General features: G+C 41.5%; 1 protein-coding gene across 1 annotated transcript in view; it reads left to right on the top strand.

Moving 5' to 3' along the window:
* The first annotated feature begins 202 nt into the window (after window positions 1-202).
* The window catches only part of USP22 (ubiquitin specific peptidase 22), a 115,932-nt gene continuing 96,625 nt past the window's right edge, over window positions 203-19,509 (top strand). The window contains exon 1 of the mRNA XM_082490291.1: window positions 203-296. The gene's annotated coding sequence lies outside the window, so the exon portion shown is untranslated. The remainder of the gene's footprint in view (window positions 297-19,509) is intronic.

Here is a 19,509-nt window from a genome sequence, read left to right as displayed (position 1 = left end):
GGCGCCCGGCGGCGGCGGCGGCGGCGGGGGGGGGGCGGCGGCGGCGGCGGGGGGGGCGCGCGGCCGCCCCGGCCCGTGTCGGTGCGGTTGCTGCGGAGGGGGGGAAGGGGCCGGCTCGCTGCCCGCCGGCCCGGCCCGTTTGCGGGCGGATTGATGTGGGGGGGTCTGACATGAGTCCGCCGGCGGCCGGGTGCTGCCATGTGACCGGCTTCAAGGTGGAGAACTGGAAGCAGAACCTGCGGGCGATTTACCAGTGCTTCGTGTGGAGCGGCTCGGCCGAGACCAGGAAGCGCAAGGTACCGGGGGCGGCTCGCATCCACCCCCCTTCCCTTCCCTTCCCTTCCTTCCCTTCCCCTCGCTCCCTCCCTCCCTCCCCCGACCCACCCGCCCGCCCGCCGCTCACACGCACTCCGCCGCCTCGGCCTGCCCGCGGGCGCGGGGAGGGGACGGGTGTCTCCCCCCCGCCACCCCCGGCCTCCCCTCCCTCCTTCCCCGCGGGGCAGGTGGGCCCGAGCCTCCCCCAGCCCCGTCCCCGCCCCGCCGGCCGGGAAGGGGCCCGGGCTCCGGCACGCGGTCGTTATGGGAGGGGGGAGGAGGAAGCGGTCGGTGCCTCCCGGGCGGGGAGGTGGTGGTGCGTGTGGGGGTGTCACCGGGATGGAGGACCTCCCCAGGCCTCCCCTCTCCGCCACCTGCCCCGGCGGCGGGGACGGCTTTCCGCAGCGGGGCTGTTCCGCAGCGCCTCCTCCTCCTCCTCCCGGAGGTGCGGGAGGCAGTGAGGGCTTCCCGGAATACGGCGGTGGCGGCGGGGGAGGGGGGGGCGGGGGGGGAGGAGGAGAAGAAGGGGAGGCCCGGGGCAACGGGCAGGTCCGGCCCGGCCTGCGGCGGAGCTTTGCCCCGCTGGGGCGAGGCGAGGAGCCCCGGGGGGCTGCGGCGGGGCCGGCCGGCCGGAGAACGGCGGCGTGTGCGTGGGGAAGGCGGGCAGGCACAATGGCTGCGGGGGGGGGGGGGGGGATGGTGGTGGTGGTGGTGTGGTACTGCTTAATTTTTATTTTATTTTATTTTTCTCCTTAAAAACAAACAAACAAAAAACCCCCAAATCAAACCCAAGCTGCTCGTTCTAATAATCCGCTTGGAAAAGGGGATTCCTCCTGGGGCGGAGGGGGAAGGGGGGGGGAAGGAAATGATTGAGTGCGGAATACGCGGAAGGGGAGAGGGGAGTTCGGTCTCGGGGTGTGTTGGTGCTCGGGGCATGCCCTGCCCAGGCGAACACCGGGAACAATCCCTGTTAATGAGGCAAAACGCGAGGGGAAGAGCACTTTTTCCCACGTATTTTCCAAAATTACATCCCTGTTATCCACATGCAGATTTCTGGAGAGCTTCTCTCTTAGCTGTGCAACTAATTACTGTTTTCCTCTAGAATCAACTAGTTTTTACTTGGAAGTGACTTGGCAAATTTCGTTCAGTCATCGTGTTCGTGAGTGAGAAGGGGAGTGCAACAGCTACACGTAGCAAAACTTGTTTTTTGGGGGGGACGGCACAGATCGTGTTGAAGCAGCCCATTGAAAACTTCCTGATCCCAGTTGCTTTGCATTAAGCTGCTCAGTTTATTATTCATAATGGAACTCGAGTATGGAAGATGTACTTCAGGGATGAGGTGGCTAACCATTTTGCTGTGTTCAGTGTATGTTCTCAGGACAAGCCAATTTTCCATGTTTTTACCTAAAGCAGAAAAATAGGAATCTGAGAAGAAACATATTTTAAATGTATTAGTTACTTGATAGCCCTGAAAAATGTAGTCAAACTTGTTTTCAGTATTTGTAATCCCCTACAAGTCAATATTCTGAAGTATAGTAGTAAAAATCTGAGTTTATTTAGCCTTTAGTGTGTCAAAATACAAATTGGTATTTCATAGGTGGTACTTATAGCTTAAATGGAGGAAAACACTATATATGTGCTGTGGAAGAAAAAGATGATAAGTGGGGTAGAAAGCTGTCTCAGACAAATAGGAATCAAGTGTTACGTGGAAGAATGAAAATAAAATTTCATTAGCAAAATTAACACTTCACTCCCCCTCCCCTTCACCCCTCCGGACCATCCTTTGTAACCTATGTACCATTTGTATGCTGCAACAGTTTGAGGTTTTTCTTTTGAAATCTAATGGTAGTGATGTATTGTTCATCATTGCTTGAAAAACAGCTGGAAACAAATAATATTCCATTGTAATAAATTTGTTCTCACTTCCTCTTGGCTCAGCCAGGCCCATAAAGCAGAACAGGATTGTTTCAAAATTATTTATCATCTCATGGAAAACATCGGTTTTCCAAATACATGCTAAAAATGTTGGTGTTTTTTTTTTTTTTTTTTATTCCGTCCTTTTTTTTTTTTTTAAGCAGGTTACCAGTCTGAAAATAGTTGGACTCCTGAATTCAGCCAACCTGATCACATTTAGGGAGTACATGATCACATATAGGGAAACATTTTGGCTAGCTGAATTTGGGATTCAATTCCCAGTCTACATTCATAAAGACTGAAGAAAGTATATAGCCAACGGTTACGGTACTTACCTCTCCTGCATATGGACGTGAGACCTTCTTCCATGGAATTTTTCTTTCCTGAAATTCTCTGTCCGTATGTATGCCTTACAGTTTTACATGTAAAATTTGATAAAAGGTATTTTCTGTTTGGAGGCATATTTATAGGCTAATAACTAGAAAACAATCCTTTGTCCTTTAATACTTTATATATACATACATTATATATGCATATAATTTTAGGAGCGTAGGTCAGACTGCTTAAGAGTAGCTATTTATTGGCAAGGATTCTTGCTCTTAATCCTAATCAAAACAATGAGGTCAAATTAAAGGTTTGGTAAAAGGCGATATTCTTTTCAGTTGCAAAATCAAGGACAATCACATAATTCGTTTATCACAGAAAACATTCAACATATGTAGTTGATCGTTAATGGGAAGCGTTGGTCAATTTAACTGTTAGTCAGGTGAACCTAGCTGTTAAAAATGTCTTGGCTGTCTGGTGATAGCCGGATGTAAATTGTTAGGTTTCTAGAATGGTAACATACTACCCCTCCTAAGGCTGTCTTAAAAATCTAGATAGCAATGGAAACTGCAGGGGGCAGAAAGTGTCCATTCCTCCTGCTTTACTTACACTACCTACTGCATTATGCTTTGGAAGACCATTTTAATGCTGCTTGCTGTTTGCTGTTCGTTTTTAATACGTACCTTTTTTGCGAATAAGCTTTTATGAGCTTCAGTACTTGGTTCAGTATGCTTTACAGCCAGTGTTTTGAATAGAATAGCTGTAAAGCACAGTTTATAGTTGGAAAGCTGTTTCCTGAACATGTATTTGAATTCCCAGTCAGAAGCGCGAGGTAGTTATGTATGTATCTCTGTAGATACCGGAATTCTGGTGAAGGTTTTGGGAGTATGTTTTCTTCTGAAGCATTGTCTACACTGGGGTTTGAGCTGTCATCATGGTGCATTATTATATCTACGTGAAGGCTGTATGTAACTTGCCTCACCTCACTGCATCTTGGCCAAAATAGTAAAGCGCAGCAGTCGCAGCACATGCTGCTCTAGGTGAAGGCTTTGCCATGGTGTAAAGGCATTGCTGATGGTAAAACCCATGTGAAGACAAAATCTGGCTGTCACACTCTTTGATGAGTGGAATAGGAAAAGGGGTAGAGGAAGAAATCTGAAGAATGACTCTTGAAATTGTAATAATTGTGACTAAAAGTGGGAACTAGATTTCAGGGCTTAAGTTATATGTAAAGTGGCACAAAATTAGGGTTGACTGTCTTGGCTTTAGGACTTTGACCTGTAACTCTTGATTTTTAATTTGTGATAGTTAGAATCTGTTTAATAAGCTGATGGCAAAGCTCATGTTTCTGTAGGTCGTGGACTTTACCTTGAATATTTTGATGTGGAAATTACCTCACACTTAATTAAGTAGCACTGTATAAGAGGTCCTTAAATTTGACCCCACTACCTCCCATTCAGGAATTATGGAACAGACAGAGGATGCTAAAAAGACTTACTGCCCACCCTTTGTGTCAGCTTTTTCCATTTTTCTGTAGGGTCACACTTCAAATGCTTTGCTTATTCCTTTAGAATTACGGATGAGAAAAATCTGCTTTGCTGTGTTGAATGTAGTTTTTGGTCTCCATCAGTGAATAATTAGACACGTGGGTGCATCTTTGTGTCTAGGAGTTGGTAAGTAATGGTTTCAGTGCCTGGAGGGCAGCTGAATTTACAATTAAATTCTGTCTTACTGTACTATACACCTTAGAGGAAAACTGTCTTTCTTGTTCTGAATGGTTCTTATTATCACTGCTCTGAAACTGTTCTCGATGATAAAAGTAAACTGCTCATCATGACCACAGTCATGATACTCAGAAGGTCCTATCTCTGGAATTTCAGAATGTTTGTTCTGTGCTTCTGCCAATAGATCAAAGAATAATTGCCTGTCAGGGGTTGTACGCTCTCATTGACAGTGGGTGCATTCTAGCATATTTCTTCCTGTTTGAGAGCTTCTATTGTTTTTTTCCATTATTCTGTCTTTATGTGGACCCTCTAGACTGATTGATGCTTTCGGATATGAAGAAACATTTTCTTTTACAGGTGATGGCCTTTCCACAGATACCCTTCTCTCCGTGCACTTGTGACTTCAGTCCTTCGTTCCTTCTAATGTTTGACAGATAATTGATTCATCGGTACTTAAAACTGAAATGACTTTGGTTCATTTCCTGACTTTCAAAGTAGAAAAAGCTTAATAATATCTTAGCAAATACACGCCATGTCATGTTTCTAGTAGCAAGTATTGTGGTTCACAGTCTGAATCAATGTGTTAAGTTCTTGCTAAAATGACCTTGCGGTCTCAGGCTAAGGTAATGGTGGAACTTTTCATCGCGTGCCTGTTGAGGCATGCTTGCTCACTTGTGTTCTCCCTCACAGACTTGCCCCATATACCTGTCCAGGAACAGGGAAGTGTTGCTTAGGTGATTTGCTTTGTACCATAACAGAAGGGCAAGGAACCTTACCAGGCTGTGCCGCCTTCTCAGGCTCCGTGTTTTGATTGCTTAAATTAATAAGGAAGTCTTAGCTTGTTTTTCTTTAACGTTTTTAGCGTATGCACCCAACTTCTGGATTACAAATCCTGTGAAGAATTTGACAGAGGAGTCCAGGCTTCAAGAACCATGTCTCTTTTTCAGCTGCGTACTCCACTTTGGCTGCCTATGTGAACTGTTTGATTCACTCAGGAGGGATGTTCTTCTTTGCCATGTGTTGTGGGGACTACTTTCTCCCTGAAAGCCCATAAGAAGTGTCAAAATCAACTGCAAGCTTCATTGTTCAGGAGGTCTCCAGTTTCATAACTGAACAATCTTCCTTAGATCTTAACTTCTAAGGAGTAGAAAGGTCCTTAGACACGTTGAAGGTAATGTTCTCTTTCCTCTTGGTGTGAAGACACAATCTTTGGTGTGAGAGATCTAGACATGAGATTTTAGCTCCGTACACAGTGCAATCTTGCATATGTGGGAGAAGCCAGATTGAAAGTGCTCCACTGAGCTGATGTCTTTGGTGCCAAAGAAAAATATAATATAAGGCCTTCCTCTTCCTAGTGGTGTTAATCTCTATTTTGTATCCTCTGCCTTGTTTTTTGAAATAAGTGGTTGGTTTCTGGGTCAAAGGTTCGGAATTAGTCTTGTGCCATGAACTCTGTAGCAATGAATAGCCGTTCCTGAGTTGTGGGATCTGAACCATCAGGACTTACCCGAACAATTGCTTATATATCTCTCTCAGGGCAACACTTACAGTCTGATTTAAAGGTTACACAGATCTGTTGTTGAAGCTGACTCATGAGTAGTAGTTGTATTGGAATAATTTTTCTCTATTTTTTTAATATGGATGGAGAAACAAATGAGCACAGTAACTGCAGTTTTCCCCATACTTTTGTTTGTTCCCTGTTGCAGAGAATGGAAATGAATCTGCACAGGCTGACGAAGGAAGAAAATAAGGGATATGCTGGACAAGAAGGCTTCTTTTTTTCCTGTAGTTTTACCAGCAGTCAAGGTTTGCTAATAGCCAGGCTGTTTGTCGGCTGCAGTTGCAGCATGTCTTTAATTTTGTCTGCAGTCAACGATCTTATTTGCTTGACGTGTAAAATGTTGAAAGCTTTCAGACTAGAGTGAGAGCTAGCAGTGTGAAGGTGAGCAGAGTGGAATGGCTTTGTTTGATTTGTTGGACTATCTGTTGAGCTTTATTTTAAGCCATCAAAGCTTTAAACCCCAAACAAAGGTTAGCTGATATCCTCATTTTTGTTTCAGGCCTTAATCTGTAGTGTTAACATGAAACCAGAGCTGCAAATCAGTTCCAAACCTTCTACTCTTCTTCTTTCATTTGAGGATTTTCTGTCTTAGTAACTGGAGTAACAAATGAGGGGGTAAACACTGCTGGCCGATGGTGGAAGTTGCCTCCTTGTGAATTGCTGACTCCCCTTCCCTAACTTACTATTACTTGAGTCTGAGCAAAAAAAAAAGTTTGTTTTCCTTGGGGCAGACTCTGGGGATCCTACTTCATAACAAATGCTGCTGCAACTGTTTGGTTCCCAATGGCAGCTTTGGTGGCTGATTTGTTTTAAACCGGAGAAAGATTAATTTGGTTTAAAAGCTTGTGTTTCTCACATTAAACCTTGCACCCATATTTTTTCCCATTTATGTGCGATTGGCTTGGAACTATGGTTTCTTGATGTCTTTTTCTTGGTAGATGTAGGGCTTTATTGATCGGCTGTACCTTTCCATTTCACTTGGCTGATAGCTACTTGAAAAGGTTGTTTGTTTGTTTGTTTGTTTGTTTTAATTCTTGTGTTCCCATGGTTCTCCAAGTATTTATAATGTGTCTGCAGCATGTAGCAGCATCTAAGGTGAGGAGATATGTATGTACTCTTGTTCATATGTCAATTATAGTGCCATCACAAGAAAGGCAATTTGAAGGTGACCTGTATGCATTTTTCTGGATTTACTAGAACTATATTTTACATAAGTAATCTTTTTTTAAACCATGCAAAGAGCCATTGATATTGGAGCCTTTCTAGACTTGGACAGAAGGAGCTACCTAGAGCAGCTATCTCCAGTCTCTTGTTAACTTATGGGCAATGGACCTAAGTGAGTGAAATGCTATGATGACATTACAGTTCATTATGTTATCCTGGACTGTGTTGTCAGCAAGCAGTGCTGAAGCGTAGGGAGAGCCATATGTTATCCGAGAGGCCTGAATTTGGAACCTTTTCTTAGCAGAAGCAGTTCGAGGAGCTGATAGATCAGTTCTGACTGGATGAAAGCTCTGTCTTGGTAGTTGTATTCTTTTACATATTGATTTGTCAGTCCTTTATGTACACTCTGCTTAATTCAAGATAAGAACTTCGCTGCATTAGCTAGTGATATAATCAATGTTGTAAAGAGTTACTCATTGCAAAATTCACCTGCATTCTGTTTGGTTCAAAACACACTTTTTTCCAAGTGGTGGTACCACATTAGTCCAGCGTGCATAAACTCCAGAACAATCTTTGGTTTACTTTAGTGCCAGGACAGCTTCCGCCACCTTGATCTCATTTAAGGAAACGAATCATTTTATCTATTTTAAGACCTATTTGATGATCAGTAAAGTGAACTGTTACCAGACACCAGTTGACTCAAAGTAACCTGAGATTCACTTTATCAGTTGGTAACTGATTAGCAGTAAGGGTCTGTCTTGTCGCATTCTTTTGTTTCTTTTGTGTGTGAAATACAGCAAACACTTGACTTTTTTTCAGTCCTCTACTTGGAGTGTTACTCAAGTTTTGTTGATGTGTTTTTTTTTTTTTTTAATCTCTCATTTATATATAACACTATTTTAATTTTTTTTTTTCTGCCTTTGCTGGTTTTCCAAGTTGGTAAAGAGAACTTTTTTCCCCAAGTTGGTTAAGATAACTTGCCCCACTTTCTCCTCCTTCCTTTCCTGTGTTTAATGGCGCTTGAAATTAACATGGCTCTTTTGTCTACCTTTTGCATAGTATCACTGGTGAGGTCAGCATATCCCCGGGAAATATTTCTGTGAAGGTCTACAGTGTACTAAATTTATCATTGAATAAAAAAATGGCTGTTAGACAAGGTGAAACTCAAAAAGTGGACTTGGTAACAAAAGTTGTTTTCAACACACTTAAAATGTAGCATAAATATCAGCTCTAGTGCAAGTTCTCATGTCCCGTAACAAATTCAGACATTAAACATGACAAATATATTAAATATCCTCATTAAAAGTAGTAGTGAGAAGCAGCTCCCTAAATGTGCCTTAGTAGTAAGTCTGAAAGGAGAACCCAGGTTTATTGACGCTTACATGGTCTTGTTCTTATACCATGCTGGTTTTGCAGTGTGACAGTTGGTTTGCCCGCACAGCCAAGCTCTTCTGCACATATGTGTAAGATGTAAAAATATAACTATTCATAAATTCAATGAGTTGTATTTATGTAGAATTAAATTGTAGAGATGATTAATCTACATTTCAGTTAGGAGATTATTAGAATCTCTCTTCATTAGCACCTTAATCTGGAGTTCTGTGTTGCAACTTTTGCCCTAGTATATTAAACCAAGTTGTTTTCATCCATCTATATTTATGTTAAGCCAAATTTAAAAAGCAGTATGTATAAATCCAAAGAGTAAAAATTACAAAATTAGTAATAACTTTATTTTTGCCTAAGCATATGAAAGAGCCCCATAGTATGTGAGTATATTTAAGTCACGGGGATGATAGAGCATCAAACACCCATGTGGCACCAATGGCAGTGAGTTCCATTTGTGGTGATTGCCTCGCTTGTCACTCAGAACTTCATGTATCCAAGTAGCCTTTTTAAAACAGGATTTGGCTTTGGATTCATCTTACTGAATTTACTGCCAGGGCTTTTATATGTATGTTTTGCTTCTGTTTTTAAAGGGCTTTTGTTTTAAGTACAGACTTGAATTCTATTACTTCAGTGTGTGTTAGCACAAGGAGAGAAAGCAGCAGCTATAGCCTTTATCTTTGTCTTTTCTCACCCACCCTCCCAATAATTTCTGTTTAAAAAAAGAAAAGAAGATGAATCTTCCTCTCCTTGTGTCTTCAGACTACCTAGTTATTTCACAAAGTTTGTCTAATTGTAATTTGGGCTTCTGTCCTGTGCATTCAGACATGTTATTGCATGCAAGTCAGACTTTAAGGGACATTGTTTAGAATATAGTTGGTAAATAAAGGTAAGATTTATTGCACAACAGATGTATGACGACTTCATAAGTGAAGACAGCTGAGATAGCTGACTGATTTCAGTACCTCATTTATGTTAGGTGACATTTTGTGACCCTGTGCCCTCCAGTGACAAATGCAAAATTTGTCTTAAGGTTTTATGTTTTTCTTTGCTGTGCTTTATTATCTTCATATTACTGCCCAGTTTTGCTCTGAAACTGGATCATTGTCCTGCTTGGCAGCTAGTGACCAGGCTGAAATTCTCATATAATGTGTTTTTTCTGTACATTGCTAACTTCTGTCATGCTACCTTAGCAAGCATCCCCCCCAAAAAAAACCCCTTATTATTGGATATGTTTATCTGAATGATTACCACTTAGTTCTTTGGTCGTTCGTGACTACATTTTGTGGGTTTGGTTGTGGGATGATCTTGAGAGCGATGTGGAGAACAGAATGAGGAAAGCAGTGAAAATAGTTTCAAGAGTGCAGTTATGTGCATAAAGAGGAACAAAGCTCTCTCCTGTCATTATGAGGCTGTCCCCTCATAATTGACCTTACACTTTTTTGTCCGGTATCATTTAATATTGCTACCTTTAGCGATGCGTTTCCTTGTCGCATGGTCATTCTGCTTCTTATCACTTTTCTTGACGTGTAAGTTCTGGAGTTGCCCCAATGAATTCAATTTCCTTTCTTCATTTCTTTGGAATTTTTCTGCATTGATGCAGTTACCAGAATTGAATCAAACTTGCACATGCAGGAGAGTTGCTCTCAACCACTTGTTTTCTAATTGGAGGGGCCTAAATCACAAAGCGCAATTGAGTGGCACCAAAGTTCATAATTGTACGGGGTATATGACTGTGTATCTGTGAAATAGTGCCAAGTGTGAAAATGAAAAATATACATGGAGCAGAAGCTGCTTTATGATGTTACGTAAATCTTTCGTTCATCCATGCGGTTAAGTATTTTACAAGAGGAAACTTGAGGGGCAAGCGGTATGTTTGGGGTCACAGGGACATCTCATAAATGGAATGCAAGTTTTCAGGCCCGTATTGAAAAATTTCAGGCAGTAGGAAGTGGAGGGTTTTTTCTGTCTTAGGCTGTGTACTGCAAAAGTCTGGCTGTAGAAAAACAGAACTCTAGTTTAGCGGTAATCTGAAGAACTACTTTATTAGAGCAGTTCTTTATAAAGCAAGCAATTTAATTCTGTAAGCACATTGTAGCTGTAGGTTGAATCTCTTTTGCAGACAAGTTGTTTTAAACATTGGTAAAAACAACACAAGAAAATGACATTAAGGAGAAGACGGTGAGTTAGCAAATCTGACATTTTAAAAGCTTGAATTAAAGTTAAAATAATAGTTATACATGTGGGTACTAGTGAGACACAAGTATGTGATGGAATTGGCCAATGGTTTGGATACAGGACAGGGGGATATTTGGTTTACCAGAGGAGAGCAAGAAGTGCGAAATTTGGATCTTTCTGTGCATTATCACCGAAGATTAGTGAGCGGGGAACGTGAAATCCAGCTCTTTATCTGTGGGTGTATGTGTTGCATTCCTTAACAGTCCAAGGATTTACCAGCACGTTCTTGCTGTCGTACCATTCACTGCATTGTGTTGGTGCCATTGTGCTGCAAATCAGAAAGAACAGATAAGGATGAAAAATCTTTATTTTCTCCTCTTAATAATATTTCACCTGAATTTGCTATATGTTTTGTGTCAACAAAGGCTTGAACTAACAGCTGTAGCATTGGTAGCTCGAGGGGAGAAGTGCCTGGGTGATGGGAGAAGACCTGAGCGGTGAAGCTCGGAGGCTGCGTATGGCAGTTTGAGTAACAACTGCTGCCAGTGGGCAACGGCTCCTGTCCTCCGGACGTGGCCACTGACAGATTGACTGTGTTTGAGTGTTCTCCACGTACTAATGGTTTCTTATGTGAAGTGGGGCTAATACTAACTTTGTTTGAAATGTTCCGTGAAGTAACTTCTGCTACTGCTACAGGTGTGTGATTGTACCTGCTGTTGTAAGTGCTGCAGGCTCTCACAGATGTACCAGTGTGTGCTGAGCCTGATACGCGAGACTTGTCTTATGTTTGCAGTCATTAGAACTTATTCCTGTATGCAAATAATTTGCTTCCACTCCAGCTTCCTTGTGAAAAATAAATGAACCAGGGAGTGTAGAATGCCTGTAATCTGTGATCAGCTATTACAGAAAATCCACTTTTCATATTACATTTAATTTAATGAAATGAATAGTGTTTTTCTAAGTAATCAAGTTATGAGCCACTTGTTTCCCTCTTTAAACAGGCCTGTCTCTGAGTTAAGATTTCTGTCGTTTATAACCAGACTCTGTTAAGATGTTGTAACTTTTTGTTGTTGGTGGTGGTTTAAAGCATCTGGTCACGGGGCATGTGGATAGATCATGCTCGTGCTGCATATAGTTGAGGATGATGGGATAATGGGATTGTAAATTAGCTCTTTATGGTACTGGTTTTCCTCTGCCCTACTCCCTTGTGTAGTCTAGAGCAGCCCCAAGGCTGTTCTGCGCTGTGCCAGCTGGCTGGGGCCCGGCGGGACTGGTGTGCCAGATGGAGACAGCAGGAGAATAACAGCAGTCCAGTAAAACCCTAAAATGCTTCCTAGGGTCGAGGAGAGGTGCTAGCTCTGCAACCCTGTCAGGGCATCCCTGGGCATGTGGTTGAGCTGGTATTCAGTTACTTTTGTACTGGTGCAGCCATGGAAAGGACTGGACTATGGGGTATGTGGGGTCTTTTTTTTGTGAGGAGATACAGGATTCAGTTTTTGAAACCGTTTGAGTCTGTTAGCATGTCCTTTTTCCTAGTTTTACGCTTCCATACTGTGTCTGTGAAATGTTAAATTCCGTAGCTTGTACAGATAATCAGGTAAAAAAAATCTATCTTAATATTGAGCAAGCGTGGTGTTTTCCTGATATGTTATCTTGTTTTTTTTTTTTTTTCCTAACTACTGAAAAATGATGTTATCTGTAAGATATCCTGACAAGAAAAAGCTTGTAAATGCTGATTTTTTTTTTTTTTTTTTTTTTTAATTAAAACAAAGCAAAACCCCAAATCCTTCATTTTACTGCCTGAGAATGACCACTTTAAACATGCTCAAAATGAAAGGTGAGCTGACTTTATAGTTTTTACTGAAAGAAATTTATTTCTTAGAGTACCGGTGAAATCTGCTCTTGGTATTACTGCACTATGTTGAGGTAGGTCTGCTGGTCCACCTCAATGCTGTGTATTCAAGAACAAGCTCAGGGACAGAGTAGTCTTCCAGCAGTGCCAGAATAGCCTCATGGGCAGAAGGTGTTCCCTGAAAAACGTGCTTGAAAATATCCATCTTGTGGCCACAAGGGCAGTAAATGTGTGAAACTCCTTGAAAATTTGTATTAACGGATGGTTACTCAAACAGTAGACATCTTCTAGAGGAGCTGAGGTACACCAGTTTACCTGGTGTTTCATCACTCTCTTGCCACAGAAGACTTTGTTCTCGTTGCCCCATTAATGCAGCTAACGCTTCTAATCCAGAGGCCCAAAATAGCTGTCAAGCCTGGATTTTACTCTGGTGGCATTTGCTGCACAGATAGTTGATAGAACCCAACATGCTGGAATGCAGCTGGAAAAAAACCAAACCCAACTGAGGCGAATAGGCCTGTTTTGGTCAGATATTTCAAGTGTCTGATTTCAATAAGCTAATAAACTCAACATGATAGTATGTAAAAAGGCCCTTCTCAGAAGAATAATTTACTTTCTTTGAGACAAAATAAACCCCTGTCAAACTCCAGAACTCTATAGATACTGGTGGGAATACATTAGCAAGGAAGGATGTGCTCAGTAGCTTCCTTGCTCCAATGATTATCTGTGATGGAGGAGGGAACTAGAAGGAGAATGGACCACAGAAAGCGGTGGCTATCATGTTCCAACCTAAATGGTATCTATTTCTGCTCTTGAAGACAGAATGCTGGTATTTTTGTGATCCTGTAGCACATTACGTAGTTTTGGGAGTTACCATTTTGTCTTTGTTAGCAAAGATGAACAGTTACGGCTGTGTCTATCGTGAAAGATATACTAGCTTGAAGTAATGAAGTACTGGGAGGAGAAGGTGAGAAATAATTGACAAGTTGCTCTGGGGGAATTAAAACCAGAACTTTGTGCTTTAGCCCCTTTGTAATTTTGTGGGAGTTGGGGGATAATGTGTTTTTGTTAGGATTGACTTGTTTTGGTTTTTTGTTCTCCTGTCAGTCATAGATGGCAGCAGTAGTGTGATGTCTATGAATAGTATGAGTTAATTAGTCTTTCAGAGCAGCTGAGTGGAGCTTAAGTGGTGGGGCTTTGCCCCAGGAGACTGGAGTCTGGTCTACGGACACTTCACACTAAAGTCTGCCCCTTGGATGAAGGTTGGTCTTCCCAGCCAGTACAGCATTCGATTCATCGTTACAAGCCAGTATTAAAAAGCTTTAGATGCACCTCCCTGATTTCTTTCCAAAGTAGATTCTTCCACATTGACTTCAGTTGCAGGATCTGCATCCGCTCAGTGTTTGCTCCTCTTTGCTAGACAACGTTTGCCACCCTTTTACTTACAGAGAAGCTTCTGATCTCAGGGAACTGGAGCTAATTCCCTAGCAGGATAGTAGATGAATTGTAATCACTTCCTTACAAAATTCTCAACACATACTGTTCTTTTAATTCTCTCTCATGGTGTCATATTTGAGAGCTTGGAGCTATGTTGTATCTACTTACAGGTATGCATTTGAAATAAAGCTTTTCAAGGAAACTGTAACATTTTCCTTCTGTCATGCAGAAAGCTGTATTCTATGTAAACCCATGTGAATCGTGATGCACGTTAGACTGTTCCTGTCACTTTAAGCATACTTTTATATCCAGCTACTACTGATAGTTTGTGAATTAGATTTTTTTTTTTTTTTTTTTAAGAGATGAAATCCTTTTGTCCTGGTTTTCCTCAGTGCTGAATCTCTTAACCTCACCTATTCATATGCTTCAAGTCACACTGCTTAACTTGTTAAAGTATTTCCTTCAAGTTAAGATCTTGGAAGTAGAACACATAATCTGTGAAATCAATTCTATCAGCATTAATATTATACATTTCTTCTGGTTCATGAAGCAAAGTAAAGTGGCATTAGAGGTGATGCTGATGATTGGTGGAATCTCCTTACTGCCTTTATAGAAAAATTTCTAGCAAACCAGATAAGAGAGTAGAAGTTGTGCTTTATAGTCCTGTCAATTCTGCAAAGCAGAAGGTGGTTTAAGTATGGTGGGTGTTCAAGCAGGAAGGAGATTCTACCGTGTTTTCTTCAGCTTCATGGCTTTCTTCACTTCCCTCTGTAATTTTTGCGTTAAGAAGCTTGTGGTAAGGAGCTTTGTTTTGAGGTTTCTTCTCTTTGTGATTGGATAGCTGGAAAAGTGGAATGGAAGACCAATCTGCCAAACCAGGACTCCTTAGTAGAGTTGGTTCTGATGTCATCTCTGACCTTCCAGTGACACCAAAGCTGGTTTTGAATCTGTACTTAACTGACAGGTGATGGCATGTAGTGTTGGAAAACAAAAGATTTGACAAACACTGTAACTTGGTTTGAGTAATGTCCTAAGTGGGACTCGGTGATTGCTTTTTTTCTACCTTTTGCCCATAGTTTTCAGAGTGGCTTCTTTTATGTAAGGTTGATTTGACTGGATACTTTAATGTTTTTGTATTAAGCAGGAGAAATCTGATGGGCTGTTTTCTAATTTTTGTTCTGTTCTATAACTTTTCTGGAGCACATCCTCCGTCATGGGCAGTACCTTGTTTTCAATGGCGGCTTTTTCTTTTTTCTTCCATACCTTGAGTTTCCCTTGGTGTTCCTACTTCTTTGGCTGTACACTGCCTTTTCCCGCAGAAATTATCTGTTTGTTTACAATTTAGGCAAATGTCTGCATTTTTATGCTCTTAATTTCTTAATGTGAGCCCACCCTTTCAAGTCTGATCGTGGAGCACTACTCCTGATGCGCTGTCTGAGCAGACTGCTCTTCATGCCAAGGTTGTAAGTGTTAATCTTGCTGCAGACTGGGGTGATAATTCATTGCTGTCACAGCAACACATGCTTAAAGTTCCTTCTTGCCAGATTTGTTGGCTATATGCTACACTAGAGAAAATTATTTCAAGAGTCTTATTGCATAGCCAGATGCTGTAGGACTAGTGCAATCAACCTCCCCTCCCCCTTTTTTACGACTGTTCTGACTTCAGGGAGGAAAAACTATTATATAGTGAAACACAATCCTGCGGAGCACTAGTAAAGAGGTGGGTGAACTTCAGATCGTGGCTGATTTTTCTGGTTTTACTTCTAGGGAAGTTCTACTTTGCATTCAGGTTAAAAAGGAAGGAGGGTTTTTAGGGGTAGGGTGAGGGTAATTAAAAAAGGAATTAAAGTGTCCCCCTTGCTGTTTTAGTTATGTTCTCTGCAATAGTTGGGTGTTGCAGAAGTTTTATGTTTTCTTTAAGATCATGTGCTAATGACTAGATTGGCTTGATTCTGAAGAACTGTAACTTCTGCCATCTGTGTCCTTAACGATCTTTCAAAAGAAAGAGAACCTTTGTGAACTGTTGTTTGATAATGGCTGGCATATCTAGGCACTGACCTGTAAGATGCTGTTTGGTTTAGTTGCAACTACTTTAGCTACGTTAGGTGGTTCTCATTTTACCTCGCTTGAAACTTTTATTCTATGCTGCTCTAAATGCCCAACAATACGTACTCTGTTCTGGGAATTTATGACTGTAATTTACAGACTCCTTGTTATTTGGGCTCACTGGAAGATGGTTCTGTAAGCCAGATCACAGAGTTCGGGGTCACCACTGTTGCTTGGTCACATCCCTCCCTTTGAAGGCTTCTGCAAGCCCCTACATCAGCAGCTGTTCTGTCTGTGAGATGTCAAGCTCTGAAGAGGAAATTTGGTGGCTGCTTGGTACAGGATCTGAGGTCCCCCATAGCAACTTCACATTTGCTGTCATATCCATGCTGTAGAAAAATGCAAGTTATTTAATGGATAGCTTTTGAAAAAACAAACAAACAAACAAACAACCAAAAACTACATTGTATATGGTGGTGTTTGATTACCAGGGAATTGAGATTTACTGGTTGTTTAGTCAGACATAAACTTGCTAATACACTTTTCCCAGTGTATTTCCAGCATAAATCTCGTAATATCCAGTGGCTAGGCGTTGTGTCACCGATAACTGTATCCCCTCTTATATTAAGAGGAGTTGCCATAGAAGTTACATTATTCTGAATGTGTTCCCATAGGTCAAGATCCAGGCAAAAATATAGCATAGGATAGTTTGCTTGAGTATCACCCACATTACGTGTGTCACGCAGCCTTCCCTACTTTGCATTCTTTGTGCCATAATTATTTGCACTACTAGATTACAGGGAATGCTATCTTCAAAATCAGGACTAGGAAGGATTTCTTTTAGACTTGAGTAAACCACCTATTTGCTTGGCAGGCATAGCTTTTAAGCAACTTGAGGTACTCTCAAAAAGGCCTGAGGCAGTACTCTCAAATTCTTCTTTAATCCTGCTGTAAAGTGTGAAGACCATGTATTTGTCCACAAATACATAGCCATAGAAACAAAACAAGAGATCAGAACTAAAAATCTGTGTGGGATCTCATGCAATACTTTTGCTCTACTCCCTGTGAGATTATCGGTGATTTGCAATTGTAATACTTTCCTCAAGAATCCCCTGGTTTTGCTTCAAGCTCTTAACTGGTTTTTCAAGTGAAGTATGCCAAGGCAGTGCTGATTTTTTGCTCAGGTAGAAGACTTAGTTAATTCACTTTCTCCCTCGCTCCCATGATTTCCCTTGTCACCCCCATCCCAGTGCTGTGGTTTGTGCATGTGTATTAGCCTTTTATTTTTCCATATACAGGGGCTTTAAGAGCCCAACTGTGGACAACTTTATCCAGCTGCTGGGGGAGCCTGCGCAGCTCTTCGGAGGTGATGAGAGAAGGGTTGAGTTCTCTGTTGTATTTCTGGCCTCCACTGACATGTCCGAGTGAATGATAAATTGAGGCTGAATCTCTCTTGCTATGCGTGTTATAGATGTTAAATTTATTACTGGTACCGTTTCTGTGAGTGCAGAACAGGGATTTGTTTAGAACAAATTGCCAGATGAGTTCTCTGTTCTTACCAAAATTCAGATTGCGCTATGGTTATTTTTAATAGCAAATACAATTTCTTTGTTTTAGCAGTGCCAAGCATGCACAAACTTGTGCTATTGTGTTAACTTTGGTAAGGGGTCTGGATCTTTAACGAGCTGTTAGCATACCAGCTGATGCCCTAACCAGCAAAAAGCATTGGTAAGTCTGTCTTAGTTTTGGAAACAGGCATGAGCTAGGTCAATGGAAGAGCATACTAAAAAGTATGCCTCATCTGCCAAAGAATATTTTTTAGTATTCTGGGAGCAATAAATAATTAAGAGTTTCTGAAAACTGTTTATGTTCCTGTAGTATGGGGAAGAACAAGGAAAGCAAATGATGATAAATACCCGAGTTCTCTCTTTCCCAGTGAGACTGCAGTTTCAGGGTTTCAAGTCCAAAGCAGCTGTTCCCCCATCCCAAATTCCATTGTTCAGCTGGGAGACAAGAAGCATTAAGCTTATCTGTTTGCTTGAACTGATTGATTTCAGACCTCAGTCACTTGCAGCTTTGGGGCAGAGCTTGTGGAGTCCTACCTTTTGATGATGTTTCCATGTTGGAATGCAATGTCATAACTTCTGAGATTGCATCAGATGGTTTCCCTACTTAAGGGGAAGCTGTGGATACCAGCAGACCAACCATGTTGGTTTGGGGAGAGAACTGAAATTCAGAAGGGAAGGCAGGACATGCAGAACCTGTGTCCTCTGTCCTTTGGCTTGTTCAGGCTTAGCTGCAATGCAGTCTTCCTCTTATATCCACTTGATACGAGTTGTTACCATCTGGAACAACAAAAAAAACTTTTCAGTTTCTGTATGGAAAGTAAGTAAACTGAAAATAATGAGAGATGGAAGCCCGTACAACACCTGATACAAAGTGAGGGAAGGTAGTAGAGTTGGAAGCAAAGCTCTTGTTTTGGGTGGGGAGATGATGGGGGAAGAAAGTGTCATAAATGGATGGTTCTGGAAGCAGTGAGGATACACCAGGGAAATAACTCTGGCGAGTCAAGCAGCATAGAACAAGCCAGAGTGCTGTCCAGCTGTAACTATCCCTCTGTATCTCCAAGGTGAAATAATGATTTTTGGCTTGATTCTGTCAGGGTGGTTTGTGGAGGTATAGCTGATTCCGTCCATCCCAGCAATGTGTTCTCTCATACGTGGTTGCTAACGTGAGGCCTTGGCGCAGACACTCTTGGCCAAGTTTCATTTCCCCAAAGGACATTATAATGTCAGCAGAAATTATTGTGTAGACTTAGCCTCCCTGTTTGCATGAGCACAGCTTTTTTCATATGGATGGACCTTCTTGCTTTTTTTTGGTCTTTCTTTTAAATGCTTAAATTCCGTGCAAAGTCAGTGTAGTCGCATGTTAAACATAACTTCCTCCGTTGGTGTGTGCATGTGTTGAAAATAAAATTTAAAACCACTTAACAAAAGAAAGTTTTTCTATCAGTCTGAAAACCAAGAACCTTTCTTTTGTGCTGTAGTAGCACGTAAGATTTCTTGATTCTACTACCATTAACTTGTTTTTAGAGAGAATCTTGAAGTAACATTATATTGGCTGATGGGAAACCAGTTGGAAATGATAACTTTCTTTTAAATTGGAAAACCAAATAAGAGTATACTCTTAAGTCACTGCGAGCAGTGCTTTTGAGGATCTGATGTCTGTTAATTATTTGGTAGGAGAAATTGTGGAAACACTACTCTATGCACTAATTTTCTACAGCTTTTCTAATTACTCCGTTGATTTTTTTGAAGCATAGATTTGTGCCAAGGTACACTGGGGTATATTTGAACAAAATACAGAGCAATAAAACTGTAATTGTAATTCATGTATGATTAACAAACAAAGCATTAATTTTATTAGTTTTGTTAGCAGTCTCTCTCTTTGAAGTGTGTGGTTGGTTCTTTCCTGGGCCTGTACTTCCCTAAACTTTTTGCACCATTCTGTCTCATCCATCAGGCAGTGTCTCACATTGAGTTGGTGTTTTATATGTAGATGTATGTGTATCTGTAGGCAATTAATTTTTAAAAAGTCCGAAAACATATGTA

Source organism: Vanellus vanellus (genome assembly GCF_965231255.1).
Source record: "Vanellus vanellus genome assembly, chromosome: 14".
In the NCBI taxonomy this organism is placed as follows: Eukaryota; Metazoa; Chordata; class Aves; order Charadriiformes; family Charadriidae; genus Vanellus; species Vanellus vanellus.
The sequence above is the reverse complement of the archived record's forward strand: the minus strand, read 5'-3'. Positions and strand labels throughout refer to the sequence as shown.